Source organism: Vitis riparia, chromosome 6, assembly GCF_004353265.1.
Source record: "Vitis riparia cultivar Riparia Gloire de Montpellier isolate 1030 chromosome 6, EGFV_Vit.rip_1.0, whole genome shotgun sequence".
NCBI lineage: Eukaryota > Viridiplantae > Streptophyta > Magnoliopsida > Vitales > Vitaceae > Vitis > Vitis riparia.
In genome coordinates this window covers 11,048,728-11,073,879 of record NC_048436.1, presented here as the reverse complement: position 1 = coordinate 11,073,879, position 25,152 = coordinate 11,048,728, and the positions used below count along the sequence as shown (strand labels likewise).

General features: G+C 39.4%; 2 non-coding genes across 2 annotated transcripts; one reads left to right on the top strand and one right to left on the bottom strand.

Annotated features, from left to right (window-relative positions):
- Positions 1-3,103: 3,103 nt before the first annotated feature.
- Positions 3,104-3,210, bottom strand: LOC117917174. The gene has a single exon (XR_004651640.1). It is a non-coding gene; the product is annotated as a small nucleolar RNA R71 (small nucleolar RNA).
- Positions 3,211-16,211: 13,001 nt separating this feature from the next.
- LOC117917175 lies at positions 16,212-16,318 on the top strand. Its single transcript, XR_004651641.1, has one exon. It is a non-coding gene; the product is annotated as a small nucleolar RNA R71 (small nucleolar RNA).
- The last annotated feature ends 8,834 nt before the right edge of the window (positions 16,319-25,152 follow it).

Here is a 25,152-nt window from a genome sequence, read left to right as displayed (position 1 = left end):
CTATCAAGATGGGGTTCAAGGGCATCATATTCCGGCATGTTAGCTTCCCAAGCCTTTGACACCAATCACATCCCTTGCACATAGCGTACGTGGGCATCCTTGAAAAGAGAGGGCCACCAAAAACCTGATTGAACCACTTTCATGGTTGTTTTCTGGGAAGCAAAATGACCTCCACATGCACTTTCATGACAATGGGATAGAATTCCTGATTGCTCTTGTTCAGGAACACATTTCCTTATGATTTGATCCGCACAATATTTGAAGAGAAAAGGCTCCTCCCAATAATAGGCATGGATCTTAGCAAAGAAATGCTTCTTGTCTTGGGCACTCCACTCACTTGAAACTTCTCCAGTAACCAAGTAATTTGCAATGTGAGAATACCATGGAGCTACCTCTATTGACATGAGAGACACCTCAGGGAAGTCATCATTGATAGGTAGACCATGTGAGTCATGTGCTATCACAAGTCTTGACAAGTGGCCAGCTACCACATTTTCTACTCCCTTTTTATCCCGGATTTGGAGATTGAATTCTTGAAGCAAAAGGATCCATCTTATCAATCTTGCCTTGGCATCTTGCTTGGTTAGCAAATACTTCAAAGCAGAATGGTCAGTGAACACCACTATAAAGGACCCTACCAAATAGGCACGAAACTTATCCAAGGCAAAAACTACTGCCAACAACTCCTTCTCAGTAGTTGTGTAGTTCCTTTGAGCCTCATTCAAAGTTTTGCTTGCATAATAAATCACATAGGGCTTTCCATCTTCTCTTTGCCCCAAAACAGCCCCCATAGCAAGATCACTTGCATCACACATTACCTCAAAAGGTAATTTCCAATTTGGGGCTCTCACTATTGGTACAGTTGTGAGGAATTGCTTCAGTTCCTCAAAACTCTTCTGACATTTCTCATCCCACACAAACTTGGCATCTGATTACAACCCAAAAAGTGCTATTTTGTGCCTTTAATTCATTATGTTTTAAGCACTTTTGTGTAGTAGTTCTCCATCTTTATTCTAATTGGCATGGTAAGGACCTAACAATGACTCCTAATCATATTTGTGGCTAGTTTTAGTGTTTTGACAGCTTTTTGGATCATTAAGACAAGCCAAGTAAAGGAGAGAAGCAAAGAGGAAAACAAAGTGAAGAGAATAGAGGACAGCAGCTGCAGTCTTCCTTCGTACTTTTAGAGCACTTCCCAAAGTCCATTTTCTACATGCTATATACCATTTCAAAGATCAGGAAGTCAAGAATCCAACGTTTTAAACCGTGTACATTTTGGAGCTGAAATGAGGAAGATATGGCCTTTGGAAGACAACTGCACCAAGCATGTGCGAATTTCACACAACAGCCCAAGCTTGTGCAAAATTCGCACAACACCTTCTCCTTGTGCGAAATTCGCACCAGCCCATGCGTCTTTGGTGTAAAATCTCCTCTGTTTTGCTGACTCCACATGAGATCTTTTCTTATGTATTTTTTATGTAAATTCCTTTCTTATCCTTGTAACTAGCCAATCACAGGCTTTGCTTTGTAAAGACTATAAGAGGGGTGGAAATCATCTCTCGACAATATGTTATGTTTTACACTTAGTAAAACACAGGGCTCTCTTTGTTTTCCTTTTCTCTCTACTATTTTCTTTTTCTTGGAAGCCAAACAACCTCTGAGGATGTTTTCCCAGAAGATGAGAGACTAAACTTTTGGTTTCTTAGAGTGAAGGAAGCTAGGTGAAAAGTCCAAATGCAAAGGTGGAAAACTCTCGTGCATTAAATACAGGTAGTTGGAGTTCATAAATGGCTTTTAAATCTAAAGTTTTGCTTTAAATCCCTTAGAATCACTTTGAATGGCCAATACATGGTAAGCTTAAGGTCTCTGTGGATACTTATTGCTAAATCCACATCAATCCATTAGTTATCATGTACGAGCCATTGGAAAGTGGCTCAAGGTGAAGACCCATAGTGTCTAAAGCCATTAATGGAACTTGACTACCATTTCTATTGACTTTTTATGGATTAAATCTTCATTGTTAAACCTATACCGGTTCGGGAAACAACCATCCATTATGTTGTTGTCCCCAATATGAGAAGAAAAATCCTGAATTTCCACTTTGCATTCTGAACTTGATCCTAGCAACCCTTAGCTCCGGGAGACTTTCTTTCTTTCATTTTTATCTAGTTCTATATTAGTTTAGTTTCAAACACCACTTTCAAAACAAATTTTATTTTCTTTTAAACTTTAAGTTTTTGACAAAGGAACTCATCAGACTCAGTTTCTAATCTTGAGTATATCATTGATAGAATGAAAACCCATCCCAGAGTTCGACCCTAGAGCTGCTATACTATAGTAGCTTTGCTATGCTAGTATGAGGTCATAGGATTTATAAATATTTTTTTATTAAAACACCCGACTGGGCACGAATCAAAAATGGCGTCGTTGCTGGGGAGAGTGCCACTTTGCAGTGATATGATCTTTTGAGGCCACTTGTGATTTCCATCACAAGTTTGGTGAATTCCTTTTTCACTAACTTCATTTCTCTTTCTAACCTTAACTTTCTTCTAGTTTTTTTTTTTTTTTGTCTTTGTTTTGTTTTCAGGTAATTTGTAACTTGTGCATGCCTTATTGGATTCGGGACCAAGAGCGAAGATTAGTAAGGATTAAGAATCCTCAAGACAAAGAGTTGGATATCTGTGTAAACATCATGGACCCTCCACCAGAGGATCAGAATTCTCAACACGGTCAAGGGGGTAATCCAAATGCATATCTATCCATGAGGGATAGAATGCACCCACCAAGGATGAGTGCACCCTCATGCATCGTACCTCCTCTTGAGCAGCTAATTATAAGGCCCCATATTGTGCCCCTCCTACCAAATTTCCATGGAATGGAGAGTGAGAATCCATATGCCCACATCAAGGAGTTTGAGGAGGTGTGCAATACTTTTAGAGAGGGAGGAGCTTCAATAGACTTGATGAGACTCAAGCTATTCCCTTTTACTTTGAAAGACAAGGCAAAAATATGGCTTAATTCTTTAAGGCCAAGGAGTATAAGGAATTGGGTTGATCTTCAGGCCGAATTTTTGAAGAAAATTTTCCCCACCCATAGGACCAATGGGTTGAAGAAACAAATCTCAAACTTTTCTGCCAAAGAAAATGAGAAGTTCTATGAATGTTGGGAAAGGTATATGGAGGCCATCAATGCTTGTCCTCATCATGGCTTTGATACATGGCTCTTGGTGAGCTATTTTTATGATGGGATGTTTTCCTCCATGAAGCAAATTCTTGAAACCATGTGTGGGGGAGATTTTATGAGTAAGAATCCGGAAGAAGCCATGGACTTTTTAAGTTATGTGTCTGAGGTGTCAAGAGGATGGGATGAGCCTAACTCAAGAGTAAAAGGAAAGTTTCCCTCTTAACCAACCCAAAATCCAAATGGTGGAATGTACATGTTAAGTGAGGACATGGACATGAAGGCTAAGGTGGCAACAATGGCAAGGAGGTTGGAAGAACTTGAGTTGAAAAAAATGCATGAAGTCCAAGCCATTTCCGAGACACAAGCCCATGTCATGCCATGCACCATTTACCAATCATGTGATCATGTGGTAGATGAGTGCCCAACCATCCCAGCTATGAGGGAGATGTTAGGTGATCAAGCCAATGTTGTGGGGCAATTTAGGCCCAACAACAATGCACCTTATGGAAACACCTATAATTCAAGCTGGAGAAACCATCCAAATTTTTCTTGGAAACCAAGTCACCTCCATACAACCACAAGCCCAAACCCAAGACCTCAACAAACCTCTTCAGTGGAGCAAGCCATTGCAAACCTAAGTAAAGTCATGGGTGACTTTGTGGGTGAACAAAAGGCAATCAACTCCCAATTGCACCAAAAGATTGAAAATGTTGAGAGTTCTCAAATTAAGAGAATGGATGGGATGCAAAATGATCTATATCAGAAGATAGATAATATTCAATACTCCATCTCTAGGCTTACCAACCTCAACACAGTGAATGAGAAAAGAAAGTTTCCCTCTCAACCAAGCCAAAATCCAAAGGGTGTTCATGAAGTTGAAACCCAAGAGGGAGAGTCTTCAAAGTTGAGGGAGGTCAAAGCTGCGATCACCTTGAGGAGTGGGAAGGAGGTTGATCGACCCTTGCTTAAGGTGAGGCAAGATGAAGAAATCATGTCAAAGAGAACCTTGGTTAAAGAGAGCAATAACCAAGAACAGAAGAGTGGGAAGAAAAATGCATCCAAATCAAGCATTGAAGAAGAGCCAAGGATAGTGATTAAAGATGATATGATGAAGAAACATATGCCTCCCCCTTTTCCTCAAGCTTTACATGGAAAGAAGAAAATCAATAATTCATCAGAAATTCTTGAAGTTTTGAGACAAGTGAAGGTGAATATACCCTTACTTGATATGATCAAGCAAGTCCCCACATATGCAAAAATTTTAAAGGACTTGTGCACGGTCAAGAGAGGGTTACATGTGACAAAGAATGCATTCCTCACTGAGCAAGTAAGTGCTATCATTCAGATTAAGTCTCCAGTTAAGTACAAAGATCCTGGATGTCCCACCATTTCAGTCAACATTGGAGGGACACATGTGGAGAAAGCTTTACTAGACTTGGGGGCAAGTGTGAATTTGCTCTCATATTCTGTGTACAAGCAACTGGGACTTGGAGGATTGAAGCCCACAACCATCACTCTCTCCTTAGCTGATAGGTCAGTCAAAATCCCAAGGGGGGTGATAGAGGATGTTCTAGTTCAAGTGGACAAATTCTACTATCCCGTGGATTTTGTGGTGCTTGATACTGATCCCACTGTTAAGGAAGCAAATTACGTGCCAATCATCCTTGGGAGACCTTTCCTAGCTACCTCCAATGCCATCATCAATTGTAGGAATGAGGTGATGCAACTCACATTTGGAAACATGACCTTGGAATTAAACATATTCCACTTGTGCAAGAAGCATCTTCACCCAGAAGAGAAGGAATGATTGGAGGATGTGTGCTTGATCAACACTTTGGTTGAAGAGCATTGTGACAAGAATTTAGAAGAGAGCTTGAACGAAAGCCTTGGAGTGCTTGAAGAAGGGTTACCTGAACCCTCTGATGTGCTAGCCATCATGTCTCCTTGGAGGAGACGGGAAGAGATCTTACCACTGTTCAATAAGGAGGACTCACAAGGAGCAGCTACGGAGGACCCTCCAAAGCTTGTTTTGAAGCCGCTTCCTGTTGATTTGAAGTATGCATATTTGGAGGAAGATGAGAAATGTCCAGTGGTGGTTTCTTCAAATCTTACAAGTGATCAAGAGGATAGTCTTTTGGGAGTCCTCAGAAAATGCAAGAAAACCATTGAATGGCAAATTTCTGATCTGAAAGGGATTAGCCCTTTGATATGCACCCACCATATCTACATGGAGGAAGATGCAAAACCAGTGAGGCAGCCCCAGAGGAGGTTGAATCCTCACATGCAAGAGGTGGTAAGGGGTGAAGTTCTGAAGCTACTTCAAGTAGGGATCATAAATCCCATTTCAGATAGCTTGTGGGTGAGCCCCACCCAAGTAGTCCCTAAGAAATCCGGAATTACTGTGATCCAGAATGAGAAAGGGGAGGAAGTCTCTACACGTCCTACCTCAGGATGGAGGGTGTGTATAGACTACAGGAGGTTGAATTCAGTGACTAGGAAGGACCATTTCCCATTGCCTTTCATAGACCAAGTCCTTGAGAGAGTCTCAGGACATCCTTTCTACTGTTTTCTGGATGGTTACTTGGGGTACTTCAAATAGAGATTGATTTGGAAGATCAAGAAAAGACAACCTTCACTTGCCCCTTTGGTACTTTTACGTATAGGAGGATGCCCTTTGGTCTATGTAATGCTTCTGCAACTTTCCAAAGATATATGCTAAGCATCTTCAGGGATATGGTGGAGCGCATCATGGAAGTCTTCATGGATGACATCACTGTATATGGAGGTTCTTATGAGGAGTGTTTGTTGCATTTAGAAGCTGTTCTCCAAAGATGTATTGAGAAAGACCTAGTGCTAAATTGGGAGAAGTGCCATTTTATGGTACAACAAGGAATTGTCTTAGGACATATAGTCTCCAAGAATGGCATTGAGGTAGATAAGGCAAAGGTGGAGCTAATTGTTAAGTTGCCACCTCCCACAAATGTTAAAGGAATTAGGCAATTCCTAGGACATGTCAGGTTCTATAGGAGGTTTATTAAGGATTTCTCAAAAATCTCAAAACCTCTTTGTGAACTCTTGGTAAAGGATGCCAAGTTTATGTGGGATGAGAAATGTCAGCAGAGTTTTGAGGAACTGAAGCAATTCCTCACAACTGCACCAATAGTGAGAACCCCAAATTGGAAATTACCTTTTGAGGTAATGTGTGATGCAAGTGATCTTGCTATGGGGGCTATTTTGGGGCAAAGAGAAGATGGAAAGCCCTATGTGATTTATTATGCAAGCAAAACTTTGAATGAGGCTCAAAGGAACTACACAACTACTGAGAAGGAGTTGTTGGCAGTAGTTTTTGCCTTGGATAAGTTTCGTGCCTATTTGGTAGGGTCCTCTATAGTGGTGTTCATTGACCACTCCGCTTTGAAGTACTTGCTAACCAAGCAAGATGCCAAGGCAAGATTGATAAGATGGATCCTTTTGCTTCAAGAATTCAATCTCCAAATCCGGGATAAAAAGAGAGTAGAAAATGTGGTAGCTGACCACTTGTCAAGACTTGTGATAGCACATGACTCACATGGTCTACCTATCAATGATGACTTCCTTGAGGAGTCTCTCATGTCAATAGAGGTAGCTCCATGGTATTCTCACATTGCAAATTATTTGGTTACTGGAGAAGTTCCAAGTGAGTGGAGTGCCCAAGACAAGAGGCATTTCTTTGCTAAGAGCCATGCCTATTATTGGGAGGAGCCTTTTCTCTTCAAATATTGTGCGGATCAAATCATAAGGAAATGTGTTCCTGAAAAAGAGCAATCAGGAATTCTATCCCATTGTCATGATAGTGCATGTGGAGGTCATTTTGCTTCCCAGAAAACAGCTATGAAAGTGATCCAATCAGGTTTTTGGTGGCCCTCTCTTTTCAAGGATGCCCACACTATGTGCAAGGGATGTGATCGGTGTCAAAGGCTTGGGAAGCTAACACGCCGAAATATGATGCCCTTGAACCCCATCTTGATAGTGGATGTATTTGATGTTTGGGGGATAGACTTCATGGGGCCATTTCCAATGTCGTTTGGACACTCCTACATTTTGGTGGGAGTGGATTATGTCTCTAAGTGGGTAGAACCAATCCCATGTAGGAGCAATGATCATAAGGTGGTTCTTAAATTCCTCAAGGAGAACATGTTTGCAAGATTTGGGGTGCCTAAGTCCATTATCTGTGATGGAGGAACCCACTTTTGCAATAAGCCTCTTGAGACTCTTCTAGCCAAATATGGGGTCAAGCACAAGGTAGCTACACCTTATCATCCTCAAACAAGTGGCCAAATTGAGTTAGCCAACCGGGAAATCAAGAATATACTGATGAAGGTGGTGAACGTGAATATGAAGGATTCGTCTATTAAGCTCCTGGATTCATTATGGGCTTATATGACTGCTTACAAGACCATTCTTGGAATGTCTCCTTATCGCCTTGTTTATGGCAAAGCGTGCCATCTTCCAGTAGAGGTTGAATATAAAGCATGGTGGGTAATCAAGAAGCTCAACATGGATTTGACAAGAGTCGGGTTAAAGAGATGTTTGGATTTGAATGAATTGGAGGAAATGAGGAATGATGCTTACCTCAATTCAAAAATTGCAAAAGAGAGGTTGAAGAAATGGCATGATCAGTTGGTAAATCAGAAGAATTTTACCAAGGGACAAAGAGTTTTGCTTTATGACTCTAAGCTTCATCTTTTTCCGGGAAAATTGAAATCAAGGTGGACGGGTCCTTTCATAATTCATGATGTGCAATCAAATGGAGTAGTGGAACTACTCAACTTCAATAGCACTCGAACTTTCAAAGTGAATGGGCATCGTCTCAAGCCCTATAGGGAATCATTTTCCCGAGACAAGGAGGAATTCATCCTCCTTGATCCACCTCCAACATGAAAACACTTAGTTCATGGTTGAACTTAGTCTCTTCAAATACTAAAAAATTCATCATCTTTTTGTTTTCTTTTAAGTTGATTTTAGTTTAATCTAGTGTTTTTCTTGTGTTTATGCATGTTTTGATTTTTATTTTTGACTTTAATTTCATTCTAATGTGGTTTGAATTGGTTTTCTTTGTGTTAATATGCAGGTAGGAAAGCTTGAAGAATGAAAACAAGGCAAAACAGGGGAGAAAAGCCAAAATTCGCACTACCCAATCCTCTTGTGCGAAATTCGCACAACACATCCCCTTGTGCGAATTCTCTTTTGTGACCAATTTTCAAAAAGCATGCTCTCGGTCTCTCCCAAAATCTCAGTGCAAAAATGCACAGGAATGCGAACCTTGTGTGAATTCGTTTTTGTGACCAATTTTCAAAAAGCATGCTCTCTGTCTTGGAGAACCACAGGAATGCGAAATTTTCGCACTACCCATCACCTTGTGCGAAATTCACACTTTCTCTTTAAAAGCCATTTTCTCTTCTTCAATTCTAAACTTGTTCTTCTTCAATTCTCTCAACACCTCTCTTTCGATCACCCCTTTCCATCCACAAGGTCCTCTCCTTCACCATCCCCCATCCTCAACCCCACCATGGCAGCCCATCTTAAGAGCTTCATTCCATAGTCGCGACCTTCACTATTCACAACAGTCCACACCTTCCATTTTCAGCTCTTTCTCCTCCTTCCACCATCAAAAACCCTTCATTTCTTCACTCAACACTCCAAATCCATCCCTAAACCAATCCCAACCTTGATTTTACCAAACTAAAACCTCAAGCTAAGGATTCAAGCCACGTTTTCTTCATAAGAGACCCATTGCCGCCAGCTATAGGAGCTTCCAAATTCTCCATTCTCTTCATGTAAAGCTCCCAATTCCAAGCTTAGCCACCATGAAAAATCCCTTTCCTACCTCAGCCAGCATTTCCCACCCTCAAAAACCAAGAATTTTGCCATTTGAAAGCACCACAATTTCGCATTTGCACGGGTGAATAGTGTCTTGTGCGAAATTCGCACAACACATTCCCCTTGTGCAAAATTCGCACACCACCCTTCCCTTGTCCGAAATTCGCACAACACCTTTCCTTGTGTGAATTTTTGAGCTTCTTCATTCCTACCCTCCCCAATCCCAAGCCTCTAAGCCTCATATCTTTGCTCTCTCATGCCTAAGACCCAAGGAGGTTATGCCTCAGCTCCCTAGAGCAGTCAGAGAGCTGCCCCTGTGCGGGCCCCACTAGATGCTCCCCCATATTTACCTGATTCTACCCTTCAGCGCAGATACCATACGAGGAGAGCAGCTGCCACGCCCGTGATCCCTACTCAGATTCCACCTAGGAGTCCTCCTACAAAGAAGACCAAGACTTCAGAGCCAGGAGAGTCCTCCAGAGCACCTCGAGATTCACAGTCTCTGACTCCTCCCACCAGGCGCCCTATCCTCGCCAGCTCGCCCATTGAGGGCAACTCCGATTGCCGATCGAGAGCATTCCATGTCAAGGCATATTTTGATCACTCTATTTTGCGACAGCAGCTTGAGTTGGGGGATTTATACCGCCTACTTGAGAGGTACCATCTTATACCCTTTATGACGCCGCCACAGTTCTTTTATCCTCGAGTAGCTTTAGACTTTTACCAGTCTGACTACTCGTGGCGTCCCGGTACCTGCCTGGTTTCCTTTTTACCATTGATGGACACCAGGGTATTTTGGGGGCTAGACAGATTGCCGAGGCTTTCCATATCCCTTATGCACCAGCAGATCCCGCTGCCTTTAGACGTTGGGTCCCACTTTCTGAGTGGGACATGGTTCGTATACTATCTCAAGGGACATCTTCAGACATGATCATTATGAGGAAGGAGCTTCCCCCTGGAATGCTCCTAGTTGATGTGGTGCTTCGCGCCAATCTTTTTCCTCTTCAGCATAGAGTGCAGAGGCGAGGGGCCATTCTCGAGGCGTTATTTCGTATTTCTGAGGGCTACTACTTTGGCCCCCATCATTTGATTATGGCCACCCTCCTCCATTTTGAGGAGAAGGTGCATACGCGGCGTCTTACGAGGGCAGACTCCATCCTTTTACTTTTCCCTCGGCTGCTATGCCATGTTTTGGCACATATGGGTTTCCCTGCAGACCCTCATTCTGAGTCCTGCCGCCATTGTAGAGAGAGCTTCTCTCTTGACCAATGGAATCAGATATGGCTCCATCAGCATTCCCCAGACCTTCCCGAGCCAAGGGAAGTCCCTCCACAGCCTTTACCATCTACATCCGCGATGTCCACTTCAGCTCCCTCAGAGCCCGTACCAGAGGCAGCATCGTTTGACGCCCCACCTGCTGTTCATCCTACCCCAGAGCCGCCCATTACTATCCCTGGTGCAGAGTATCGTGATTTGCTCGCTGCTTTCCAGACTCTGACCACTACTCAGATGACTATTATGGAGCGGATGGACCACTTCCAGCTTCGGCAGGACCAGCAGACCCTCATTCTCCGTGAGATTCAGCAGCACCTCGGTCTCTTGCCACTTGTTGCTCCTGTGCCCTTAGAGCCTTCTATTCCAGCTGATGATTTTGCTCCAGCTGATGATGCTACACTTGTAGCGGTACCTTCCACAGTTGCAGCGGAGGACCCCTCCTATCCACCAAAGGAGCCTACTACTTGATCATACGATCACTCCTCTCCTTTTTTGTATCTATATTCTACGTTTTTGGATGTCTTATATATTTTGGACCACTTTTATACTGGGATTGGATGTATTCCATGTTTATCTTGTATATTGTACTCTCTTAGTTTATATAGACATCTTCCTTTTTGTGTATATTAACTATTCCTTTTTATTTCCTTTACTCATCACTTTTATGATTTCTTTTTCTTTTGCAACATGTGGTTTCTCCTGTCCATTCAGAGTCCCTTACTATCAAGAGGTATCACTTCCTCCCTTTTATTATCACTTGCTTTTGGAACATTGGGGACAATGTTCATCCTAGTTGGGGGGAGAGTTGAGGAAGTAATTTGTTGAATTTTTGGTTAAGTTAGTTTGCTAACAAATTTTTTTTGCAAACTCTCTTTGTTTCTCAAAGATAAATTCTCAAAAGTAAATGGTGGAAATTAAATTCTTATCTTATTGCCATAGTCTCAGAGTTTGTATTATGCTTATTAAAGTTGATAAATTGTTGAAGCTCCTTTTGATTTCAATCTTAAGTATTCCACTCTAATCTTTTCACACACTGAACACATTAGATTCCAATTATAAGATGGAAAACTTTCTCACCCCCTAAACTTAGGAAATTTTCGACTTGGTGCCTTTGACCTCATTCTATTAGTGTTGGGACACCTTATAAAAGGATAATGTGTCTTATGAAAAAATTTGCTTCACTTGCTTTGAAACCCGAGCAAGGTCCGAGGGGTATATGGTGAAAATCTTTGAAGCCTGGTGCCCTAAGCCTTTATTGGTTGGGAGTCACCGACCTCACTGCTCGTTACATGGGTGGATGGGTGGAGTATATATATATATATAAAAGAAAAAGAGGTGCGTTCTTAGCCTTTTATATGTGAGTTAGTGTTGCTAAAGTTAGAGAAAAACCTTAGTTGGGGGGAGAATATAGTTTGACATACTATAACTGGAAACTAAGCACCTTAACACTTAGATTTTTGTGGAAGATTAAGAGTTGGTCCTTTAGGAGTGGAAATTATTTTGATACTCAAATTTGCATAATGCCCGCTCTTTGCATGTTGTGATAAGTAAGTTATTTGATGACTCTTGTTGATGATTGAGTTTTATATCCTTGACTTGCCATGTGAGAGTTTGATCCAATCATGCCACTTGATTATTTTTTGGAGTGATCAGCATGATTTTATAAAATATTATATTATCTATTTTTCTTTGTTTTTCTCTCCTTCATTGCTCAGGGACTAGCAATGTGTCAGTTGGGGGGAGTGATTACTACCCAAAAAGTGCTATTTTGCACCTTTAATTCATTATGTTTTAAGCACTTTTGTGTAGTAGTTCTTCATCTTTATTCCAATTGGCATGTTAAGGACCTAGCAATGACTCCTAATCATATTTGTGGCTAGTTTTAGTGTTTTGACAGCTTTTTGGATCATTAAGACAAGCCAAGTAAAAGAGAGAAGCAAAGAGGAAAACAGAGTGAAAGAATAGAGGACAGCAACTGCAGTCTACCTTCGCACTTTTGGAGCACTTCCCGAAGTCTATTTTCTACATGCTATATACCATTTCAAAGCTCAGGAAGTCAAGAATCCAACGTTTCAAACCGTGTATGTTTTAGAGCTGAAATGAGGAAGATATGGCATTCGGAAGACAACTGCACCAAGCATGTGTGAATTTCGCACAACAGCCCAAGCTTGTGCGAAATTCGCACAACACCTTCCCCTTGTGCGAAATTCACACAACACCTTCTCCTTGTACGAAATTCGCACCAGCCCATGTGTCTTTGGTGCAAAATCTCCTCTGTTTTGCCGACTCCACATGAGATCTTTTCTTATGTATTTTTGATGTAAATTCCTTTCTTATCCTTGTAACTAGCCAATCACAGGCTTTGCTTTGTAAAGACTATAAGAGGGGTGGAAATCATCTCTCGACAATATGTTATGTTTTACACTTAGTAAAATACAGGGCTCTCTTTGCTTTACTTTTCTCTCTACTATTTTCTTTTTCTTGGAAGCCAAACAACCTCTGAGGATGTTTTCCTAGAGGATGAGAGGCTAAACTTTTGGTTTCTTGGAGTGAAGGAAGCAAGGTGAAAAGTCTAGATGCAAAGGTGGAAAACTCTTGTGCATTAAATACAGGTAGTTGGAGTTCATAAATGGCTTTTAAATCTAAAGTTTTGCTTTAAATTCCTTAGAATCACTTTGAATGGCCAATACATGGTAAGCTTAAGGTCTCTATGGATACTTATTGCTAGATCCACATCAGTCCATTAGTTATCATGTACGAGCCATTGGAAAGTGGCTCAAGGTGAAGACCCACAGTGTCTAAAGCCATTAATGGAACTTGACTACCATTTCTATTGACTTTTTATGGATTAAATCTTCATTGTTAAACCTATACCGGTTCGGGAAACAACCATCCTTTATGTTGTTGTCCCCAATACGAGAAAAAAAATCCGAAATTTCCACTTTGCATTCTGAACTTAATCCTAGCAACCCTTAGCTCCGGGAGACTTTCTTTCTTCCATTTTTATCTAGTTCTATATTAGTTTAGTTTCAAACACCACTTTCAAAACAAATTTTATTTTCTTTTAAACTTTAAGTTTTTGACAAAGGAACTCATCAGACTCAGTTTATAATCTTGAGTATATCACTGGTAGAATGAAAACCCATCCCAGAGTTCGACCCTAGAGCTGCTATACTATAGTAGCTTTGCTACGCTAGTATGAGGTCATAGGATTTATAAATATTTTTTTATTAAAACACCCGACTAGGCACGAATAAAAAATGGTGCCGTTGCTGGGGAGAGTGCCACTTTGCAGTGATATGATCTTTTGAGGCCACTTGTGATTTCCATCACAAGTTTGGTGAATTCCTTTTTCACTAACTTCATTTCCTTTCTTTTAATTATAGAATTCCTTTTGTTTTCTTTCTAACCTTAACTTTCTTCTAGTTTTTGTTTGTTTTTGTTGTCTTTGTTTTGTTTTCAGGTAATTTGTAACTTGTGCATGCCCTATTGGATTCGGGACCAAGAGGGAAGATTAGTAAGGATTGAGAATCCTCAAGACACAGAGTTGGATATGTGTGTAAACATCATGGACCCTCCACCAGAGGATCAGAATCCTTGCTTGAAGTAGCTTCAGAACTTCACCCCTTACCACATCTTGCATGTGAGGATTCAACCTCCTCTGGGGCTGCCTCACTGGTTTTGCATCTTCCTCCATGTAGTTATGGTGGGTGCATACCAAAAGGCTAATCCCTTTCAGATCAGAAATTTGTCATCCAATGGCTTTTTTGCATTTTCTAAGAACTCCCAAAAGACTATCCTCTTGATCACTTGTGAGAGTTGAAGAAATCACCATTGGACATTTCTCATCTTCCTCCAAATATGCATACTTCAAATCAACAGGAAGTGGCTTCAAAACTAGCTTTGGAGGGTCCTCCGTAGCTGTTCCTTGTGAGTCCTCCTTATTGAACAATGGTAAGATCTCTTCCCGTTTCCTCCAAGGAGACATGATGGCTAACACATCAGAGGGTTCAGGTAACCCTTCTTCAAGCACTCCAAGGCTTTCGTTCAAGCTCTCTTCTAAATTCTTGTCACAATGCTCTTCAACCAAAGTGTTGATCAAGCACACCTCCTCCAATCCTTCCTCCTCTTCTGGGTGAAGATGCCTTTTGCATAGGTGGAATATGTTTAATTCCAAGATCATGTTTCCAAATGTGAGCTGCATCACCCCATTCCTACAATTGATGATGGCATTGGAGGTAGCTAGGAAAGGTCTCCCAAGGATGATTGGCACATAATTTGCTTCCTTAATAGTGGGATCAGTATCAAGCACCACAAAATCCACGGGATAGTAGAATTTATCCACTTGAACTAGAACATCCTCTATCACCCCCCTTGGGATTTTGACTGACCTATCAGCTAAGGAGAGAGTGATGGTTGTGGGCTTCAATCCTCCAAGTCCCAGTTGCTTATACATAGAGTATGGGAGCAAATTCACACTTGCCCCCAAGTCTAGTAAAGCCTTCTCCACATGTGTCCCTCCAATGTTGACTGAAATGGTGGGACATCTCGAATCTTTGTACTTAACTGGAGACTTACACTGAATGATGGCACTTACTTGCTCAGTGAGGAATGCCTTCTTTGTCACATTTAACCCTCTCTTGACCGTGCACAAGTCCTTTAAAAATTTTGCATATGTGGGGACTTGCTTGATCATATCAAGTAAGGGTATATTCACCTTCACTTGTCTCAAAACTTCAAGAATTTCTGATGAATTCTTGATTCCCTTCTTTCCATGTAAAGTTTAAGGAAAAGGGGGAGGCATATGTTTCTTCATCATATCCTCTTTAATCACTATCCTTGGCTCTTCTTCAATGCTTGATTTAGATGCATTTTTCTTCTCACTCTTCTCTTCTTGGTTATTGCTCTCTTTAACCAAGGTTCTCTTTGACATGAGTTCTTCATCTTGCCTCACCTTAGGCAAGGGTCGATCAACCTCCTTCCCACTCCTCAAGGTGATCACAGCTTTGACCTCCCTCAACTTTGAAGACTCCCCATCTTGGGTTTCAACTTCATGAACACCCTTTGGATTTTGGCTTCGTTGAGAGGGAAACTTTCCTTTCTTATTCACTGTGTTGAGGTTGGTAAGCCTAGAGATGGAGTATTGAATATTATCTATCTTCTGAGATAGATCATTTTGCATCCCATCCATTCTCTTAATTTGAGAATTCTCAACATTTTCAATCTTTTGGTGCAATTGGGAGTTGATTGCCTTTTGTTCACCCACAAAGTCACCCATGACTTTACTTAGGTTCACAATGGCTTGCTCCACTGAAGAGGTTTGTTGAGGTGCTTGGGTTTGGGCTTGTGGTTGGTATGGAGGTGGCCTTGGTTTCCAAGAAAAATTTAGATGGTTTCTCCAGCTTGAATTATAGGTGTTTCCATAAGGTGCATTGTTGTTGGGCCTAAATTGCCCCATAACATTGGCTTGATCACCTAACATCTCCCTCACAACTAGGATGGTTGGGCACTCATCTACCACATGATCACATGAATGGCAAATGGTGCATGGCATGACATGGGCTTGTGTCTCAGAAATGGCTTGGACTTCATGCATTTTTTTCAACTCAAGTTCTTCCAACCTCCTTGCCATTGTTGCCACCTTAGCTTTCATGTCCATGTCTTCACTTAACATGTACATTCCACCCTTTGGATTTACAGGAGCTTTCATCCTTCCCATTTATCTTGAGTTGGGCTCATCCCATCCTCTTGATACCTCAGATACATAACTTAAAAAGTCCATGGCTTCTTCCGGATTCTTACTCATAAAATCTTCCCCACACATGGTTTCAAGAATTTGCATCATGGAGGAAGATATCCCATCATAAAAATAGCTCACCAAGAGCCATGTATCAAAGCCATGATGAGGACAAGCATTGATGGCCTCCATATACCTTTCCCAACATTCATAGAACTTCTCATTTTCTTTTGCAGAAAAGTTTGAGATTTGTCTCTTCAACCCATTGGTCCTATGGGTGGGGAAAATTTTCTTCAAAAATTCGGCCTGAAGATCAACCCAATTCCTTATGCTCCTTAGCCTTAAAGAGTTAAGCCATATTTTTGCCTTGTCCTTCAAAGTAAAAGGGAATAGCTTGAGTCTCATCAAGTCTATTGAAGCTCCTTCCTCTCTAAAAGTATTGCACACCTCCTCAAACTCCTTGATGTGGGCATATGGGTTCTCACTGTCCATTCCATGGAAATTTGGTAGGAGGGGCACAATATGGGGCCTTATAATCAGCTGCTCAAGAGGAGGTACGATGCATGAGGGTGCACTCATCCTTGGTGGGTGCATTCTATCCCTCATGGATAGATATGCATTTGGATTACCCCCTTGACCATGTTGAGAATTATGATCCTCTTGTGGAGGGTCCATGATGTTTACACAGATATCCAACTCTGTGTCTTGAGGATTCTCTATCCTTACTAGTCTTCCCTCTTGGTCCTGAATCCAATAGGGCATGCACAAGTTACAACTTCCCTGAAAACAAAACAAAGACAACAAAAACAAAAGAAAGCTAGAAGAAAATTAAGGTTAGAAAGAAAATGAAAGTAAACTTAACAAAAGAAATTCTACAATTAAAAGAAAGGAAATGAAGTTAGGTGAAAAAGGAATTCACCAAACTTGTGATGGAAATCACAAGTAGCCTCTAAAAAGTTGTATCACTATATCGTGGCACCATCCCCGACAACGACGCCATTTTGATTCGTGCCCAGTTGGGTATTTTAATAAAAAAAAATATTTATAAATCCTATGACCTCATACTAGCGTAGCAAAGCTACTATAGTATAGCAGCTTTAGGGTCAAACTCTGGGATGGGTTTTCATTCTACCAGTGATAGACTCAAGATTAGAAATTGAATCTGATGATTTCCTTAGTCAAAAACTTAAAGTTTAAAAGAAAATAAAATTTGTTTTGAAAGTGGTGTTTGAAACTAAACTAACATAGAACTAGGTAAAAATGGAAGAAAGAAAGTCTCCCGGAGCTAGAGGTTGCTAGGATCAAGTTCAGAATGCAAAGTGGGAAATTCTGGATTTTTCTTCTCATATTGGGGACAACAACATAAAGGATGGTTGTTTCCCGAACCGGTATAGGTTTAAAAATGAAGATTTAATCCATAAAAAGTCAATAGAAATGGTAGTCAAGTTCCATTAATGGCTTTAGACACTATGGGTCTTCACCTTGAGCCATTTTCCAATGGCTCGTACATGATAACTAATGGTCTGATGTGGATCTAAGCAATAAGTATCCACAGAGACCTAAAAGCTTATCATGTATTGGCCATTCAAAGTGATTATAAGGGATTTAAAGCAAAACTTTAGATTTAAAAGCCATTTATGAACTCCAACTACCTGTATTTAATGCACGAGAGTTTTCCACTTTTGCATATGGACTTTTCACGTAGCTTCCTTCACTCCAAGAAACTAAAGGTTTAGCCTCTCATCCTCTAGGAAAACATCCTCAGAGGTTGTTTGGCTTCCAAGAAAAAGAAAATAGAAGAGAGAAAAGGAAAGCAAAGAGATCTCTGTATTTCACTAAGTGTAAAATATACATAAGTTGTTTTGAGAGATGATTTCCACCCCTCTTATAGTTTTTACAAAGCAAAGCCTGTGATTGGCTAATTACAGGGATAAGAAAGGAATTTACATAAAAAAAAATACAAAAGAAAAGATCTCATATGGAGTCGGCAGAACAGAGGAGATTTTGCACCAAAGTCGCATGGGCTGGTGCGAAATTCGCACTTGCATGGGCTGCTGGTGCGAAATTCGCACTTGCATGGGCTGGTGCGAAAATTGCCATTTTGAGCTCCTTATACGAATGGCAATATACCACTATATGTACTTGATTTGTCAGCAATTCCGAGCCGGTTCCGAATATGGGATTCTTGAATGGTGATTTTGCACGATGAACAAAATAGAGTGATAACCCGACTCTTGGTAGCTTGGCATGTAAGGGTATCAACAAAATTTATACCTAAGGTCCTTACACTAAAGTAGCAAAGCTACTATAGCATAGTGGCTCTAGGATCGAACACTGGGAAGGGTTTTTACTTTAACTGGTGAAGTTCGGAGGATGGAGTGAACTTTTCTTAATAAAAATTAGGTTAAGATGAAAACATAAAAAGATGAAGGTGTTGTAAACTAAACTAACATAAAAATAGGTTAAAAGGGTGTAAAAACAAGTTTGTCAAAGATAAGATAGCTATGCTCTGGCTCTTATGCAAATTGGAAATCTCAGGATAGGCTCCTCGCGTTGGGGTTGCAACTATGGTGATGCTTGCTTCCCGAACCGGTATGGATTTAGCAAATCAAGTTTTAATCCTTTAAAATGACAAAACAGATGGTAGTGAATTTCATCAATGGTTATTCACCTTAGACTTCCTTTGAATGGCTCGTAAGAGATAACTAATGGTCTAAAGCCAAAAGCTTACCAAATATTGGCAACTCAAAGTCATTCCAGGTGATAAACTCACCTTTCAATGGCCATTGAAATTGGTTCTAACGGATTATTGCAAAACTTGGAATTGAAAACCTCACCTTCCAATAGCTCGTAGGAGATAACTAATGGATAGAAATCCAAAAGCTTATCAAGTATTGGCCGTTGGAAGTTGTCCAAAGGAAATAAAAACCAAACTTTGCATTAATGAACCATTAATGAAAAACGACTACCTTACCTTCCAGGTGCGAGAAATTTCCATGGGATTGCATCCAAGCCATCACATAACATCCATACTTTGAGAAACTTAAAAGTTTTAGCCAATCATCCTCTGAGGAAAAGTCCTCAGAGGCTGTTTGGTTACTAAGAAAATAAGAAAGAAAAGAGAAAAGAAGCTTATGAACAAAAGTGCTCTTATAACTTATAAAGTTACAGGTTACAAGATGATATTTGTCTGAGGCTCTTCACCTCTATTTAAAGACAATAACAAGCTAAAATTACAAGATAAAGCCTTATGTCGGCTGAATACAAGGTTACAAAAGGAATTTACACGAGAAAATATCAAGCTAAAAATATCTGGGAAGTCGGTGGTGCGTGCGTGGAGAAACAGAGGAAATTTGGCAATGGGAAAGATGAAGGGTCCAAATTTCGCAAGGTGAAAAGCCACCTTGCGAAAATTTGGCATTTCGCAAGGTGCCTAAATCCTCCTTGTGAAATTACGCAAGGTGGTTTCTTCATGGTGCGAAATGGAAAATTTTCGCACCATGAGGAAAATCCCCTTGCGAAATTTCGCAAGAAGAAATTCACCTTGCGAAATTTTCGCAAGGTTTGATGCAGTTGTCTTCCGAAGGTCATATCTTCCTCATTTCAGCTCCAAATCGTACATGGTTTAAAGCGTTGGATTTTTTACTTCCTAAGCTTTGAAATGGTATATAGAATGTAGAAAATGGACTTCGGAAAGTGCCCCAAAAGTGTGAAAGAAGACTGCAGCTACTGTCCTCTATTTTCTTCACTCTGTTTTCCTCTTCGCTTCTCTTTGCTTCTCTCCTTTGCTTGGCTTGTCTTAATGATCCAAAAAGCTTTCAAAACACTAAAACTAGCCACAAATATGATTAGAAGTCATTGCTAGGTCCTTAACATGCCAATTGGAATAAGAATGGAGAACTACTACACAAAAGTGTTTAAAACATAATGAATTAAAGACGCAAAATAGCACTTTTTGGGTAGTAATCATAGAGCCTCCCAAAGTGACAGTGCACGGCTACAAAAACTGCTTCTTTCCTCTGTTTTTCCTCTTTGCTTCTCTCCTTTACTTGGCTTGTCTTAATGATCCAAAAAGCTGTCAAAACACTAAAACTAGCCACAAATATGATTAGAAGTCATTGCTAGGTCCTTAACATGCCAATTGGAATAAAAATGGAGAACTACTACACAAAAGTGCTTAAAACATAATGAATTAAAGGCGCAAAATAGCATTTTTTGGGTAGTAATCAAAACACCCAAAATAAAATTTATCAACATTCTGAAGAACACATGTACATGAATAGGACCAAAACCAAAGCCAAACTAGACCCAAACTTTTTCGATCTAAACTCAAACCTCTCTAATTTAATCTAACAAATTTGAAACTGAAACTAAGTAAGCCAAACTCCATCAAATGGACACAATAAATCGAAGCCTCAACCCAATGATGAACAACACATTTTTTTTATGTAATAAATCAAGATTTAAATAAATCAGAGTTCCAACTTACCTTTTCCGAGCAGTGGCATGGGTCGTGGATTTCTTAAACGTTTAGGTTATGTGCATGAATCTTCTCTATGCAGAATGCTCAGAAGTGCCACCTGTGGAGACTCAATTGGCGCACGTCTGTTGTGGTGTTCAAGACAGATGGTGTTATGAGATCTATGTGGAGTGTTCTAGCATATGGGTCGCTTACAAAAGCAGGTGGTAATGTTCTTAGAGATTGCGTCTTATTCTCCTTTCCCCAGTCGTGATCTCCTTCTACCCAAACTGTTCACCGCCACTTCAAGTTCTCTCAGCATATACCACCATTTAAGTATGTTGTTGCAGTTGTTGTCGCCTATGCTAAATCCTGACTTTGAATTCAACCACCGTTCCCCAAAAAAAATAAGAGGTTGTGCATATATGGATCAGGATCCCCAATGACCCTCACGTCCTCTCTCTCTTGTGTGGTTGCAAATCTTTCCTTCAACGGTGCGGTTGTTCCGAAAAAAATCTCTCAATGGTGCGGCCGCATCTTCTCATGCTTCAGAAAAAAAATGGTTTTGCTCCTCCTTTAGGGTGCGGCTGCACCTGTTCTTGCCTTTTAATGGTGCAATTGCACCTTGCACCCCTCTATTGATAGAAAAACACCCATCCTCTTCAGATCACCTTTCTCCTTCCTTCACTTGGTGCGGCTGCCTATCCCCTTAATGGTGTTTCTTTGTTTTTTTTATTTTTTATCTCTTAGTGCTTTCTCACCTCCTTCTTCCTTCCTTGGTTGTCCTTATTTTCATTTTTCCTATGGTGCCTTTTTTTTTTCCTTTCTCAAATTACCCCCTTCATTTTCTTCTTCATCCTTCTCATTCACGCTCCCTATTCATTTTCTGGTGAGTTTTCCATTTCTCTCTTCCTCTCTCTCCAATCACCAGCCGACTGTCCCAATTTTTCTTTTCCTATGGTGTTTTTTTCTCCCTTTCTTAGATTACCACCTTCCTTTTCTTCTCCATTCCTCTCATTCTAATCACTAACTGGCTGTCCAAATTTCATTCTTTAAAATGGTCCCTTTCTTTCACGTTTTTCAGATCACACCTTCCTTTTCTTCTCCATCCCTCTCATTCCAATCACTAGTCGGTTGTCAGAATTTGTCTTTCTCTAATGGTGTTCCCTTCTTTTCCCATGTGTGCACCCTTTCCTTTCCCATATGGAGCACATGGAATCCCATGCAAAACAAATAAAAAAACAAAAGGAAAATGAAAATACAAATAAAAGAAAACTAATGGTTAGGATAATAAAAAAAGAAACATGCAACTAAGAATTAAAAATCCAAAATATGTAATTTTAAATGAAATTAAAAATATAGATCACATGCATAACTAAAATGAATTATCAACTCAAGCAATTCTCTATCAAAATAAATTAATAAATAGATAAATAAAAACAAAACGAATATGATTATTGAACTTATGCAATTTTCTAAAAAAAAGTAAATAAATGAATAAAACTAATAAATAGAGAGAGATAAAAAAAAACAAAAAAACAAAAAAACAAAATCAAGCACATGCAAGCCATACGAGCCTTGCAACCATGCAAACCATGCATCCATGCAAGAAAATGATCTAAATGGGCCTAGGGTGCCTAAGTGGGCCTGAGGTGATGCCTAATGGGCCAAGTGTGCCTAAATTGGCCTAGGGTGCCTAAATGGGCCTAAGGTGCCTAAGTGGGTCTAGGGTGGTGCCTAATGGGCCAAGTGTGCCTAAATGAGCCTAGGGTGCCTAAATAGGCCTAAGGTGGTGCCCAATGGGCTAAGTGTGCCTAATTGGGCCTATGGTGCCTAAATGGGCCTAGGGTGGTGCCTAATGGGTCAAGTGTGCCTAATGGGCCAAGTGTGCCTAATTGGGCCTAAGGTGGTGCCTAATGGGCTAAATGTGCCTAAATGGGCCTATGGTGCCTAAATGGGCCTAGGATGCCTAAATGAACCTAGGATGCCTAAGTGAGCCTAAGGTGCCCAAATGAGCCTAAGGTGGTGTCTAATGGGCCAAGTGTGCTTAAATGGGCCTAGGGTGCCTAATGGGCCAAGTGTATCTAAATGGGCCTAGGGTGCCTGAGTGGGCCTCAGGTGCCTAAGTGATTCTAAGTCTAAATAGGGATGCCAAGAGTCACAATGGGGCTAGATAAATCCTTCAACCAAAGTCCCTAAGGTGGCTTAGAAAAGATAGGCTACACGAGTAGTAATGAGCCACCAGGGAATTGTTGTAAAGTATCGAACAAATACCAAATAGGACATATGCTAAGAAGACAAAATGGAGGGTCTACAAAGTCACGAATCTAATGGCTTAAGAAGATTGTAATTCAAAGTTGAAATGAGGGAGATATGACTGAATGAAGCAAGGTTGCACAAAGTGCATGACAGCATAGTGACATCAACTTTAAGCCAAAATCGTGACCACTTACACTAAGTTTCCTAGAGTTTTGAAACTAGGAGAAATCAGGAATCCAATGCTTCAAACAGATCAGAATTCGAAGTTGAAACAAATAGATATGGTCAATTGAAGCAATATTGAGCAAAGAGCATGCTATTACGAGATTACATACGGGTCTAAACCCTTTTAGTTGTTTGGGTTGAATTTTGGGCCTCTCTTTTGCGGTCTCATTTGTCACTAACCCTATTTCTTATTACAGGACTATTTTTGGTAATTTGAATTTTATCTAAATTTTAATTACCAAATATGCAACAGGATCCTTAAAGGTCATAGAAAAAGTGTTTGTTTATTTATTCCCTTGTTTTTATTATATGCTTTTGATTAATTGCATATATTGCCTCAAGATACTTTGTTATTATTAATTGGAAATAAATTTTCATTTTTTTTTCAAAATTAAAGACCTTATTTAAATTGGAATGTGCATGATTAGGAAATTTTATTTTAAAGAAAATATAAGTTGGAAAAAGGATTAGGAGCTTTCTTATCTTTTTAAAATTAATTCTTAGAGATTTTAATTTTATTTAAATTCTTCTCAAATCTTTGAGATCTCTAAGAATAAAATCTTTCTTTTATGGGAAACCTCTTATTTTTCCAAATCTTTATAAAATAGTAGTTTTCTTATTTTGAACGGGATTCTAATTTAAAGAAAATAAGTTAATTTTGGAAATTGATGATAGATAATTTATAATTAAGAATGGTTACCAAAATAAATATTAGAACCCAAAGAAATTTTTTTTTGGTATTCTTAGAAAATTTTCATGAGAAAATATTTTTCAAGATTATCTATTTAAACTAATTGTTGCTAAGAAGATTTCTATTTCTTTAGAACTATTTGTTTGTTAAACTTTTGGAGGTTTTCCCATTCTTTCTTGGTGAGAGAAGGGAAACTATACCCAAAGAATAGGAAACCATTTTGTTTGGATAGTTCAATGATAAGGAATAAGAGAGCAATTCTTTTAGCATAGGAGTCCTTGGTTTAAAAGTAAACAATGGATTTGGAAAATCTCATGATAGAGAATTTATGATTAGAAAGGTTACCGAAATAACTTTGGAAAAATTTAGTAATTTAATGGAGATATAAAATATTTTGAAAATACTTTCCAAAATAGATTATTTAATTCCTTTTTGAAAATAAACATTTTTTGGAATTTTTCATAGAGAATATTTTATATATTAAGGAATTACTAAAATGTTCTATTTTTGGTAGTATTTAATGGAATAAATTATTATGAAATTTTTATGAAAATATTTATTAAGTTTGAAAAATATAAGGAATAATGAAAGTAAATATTATGAGGATTTTTTAATTTGAGAGGCAAAAGTTCTTTTCTTAGATAAGGTTCTCTCAAGATTATTCACAATCTCATAAATTGGTAATTTCCTTATTACGCAAGAGTTTCCAATTTGGGAAATAAATATTTTAGAAATTTTTATTAGAGATAATTTATCATTAAAAAATTATTACCAAAAGGCTTAGTAATTTGATGGAAATAAATTTCTTTAAAACATTTCTTAGACAAAATATTTATTAATTGGAATTGTGTATTGAAGGGGGATTTTATGAAAAAGATTTTAAAATTTTGAGAGTGGATATTTTATCAAAATTCTTTTTGAAAATTACTCTCATGGAAATTTTAAATTTTTCATGTTGGTATTCTCCTATTATACTAGGTTTCAAATTAGGAAATAAATATTTTTAGAAATTCTCAAATTAGATCATTTATTCATCAAGGAAATCATTAGTGGTTTTAAAATACTCTTATATATCTCAAAAGATTAAGAGGGAGAAAACCTTAGGTGAACCCATGGCCTCTATTGTCAAACCCTTCTTGATTTGGGTTCAACACCACCCCCACGATGGGTTAGCTTTATGAATCAAGACATATGGACTCTCCACATAGACGAGACTAGATATGCTTGTAGTAGGAGTGACCAACCCCTCAGTCGGGTTCTTTACTTGGTAAAATTGATAGTTCAAGGACAATGGTTATACATGTGACATTGGATATGAAGCGATAGAATCGCCCCACGCGGTCCCACTTGCATAGTCCATAGGCCAAATAAAAAGTATGCTGATTTTGCCTTTAGATACCTTTATGGTTAAGGCAAGGAGATCAATTTGAGAAGATCCCTAGCTAGTAATAAGGTCATGACCAG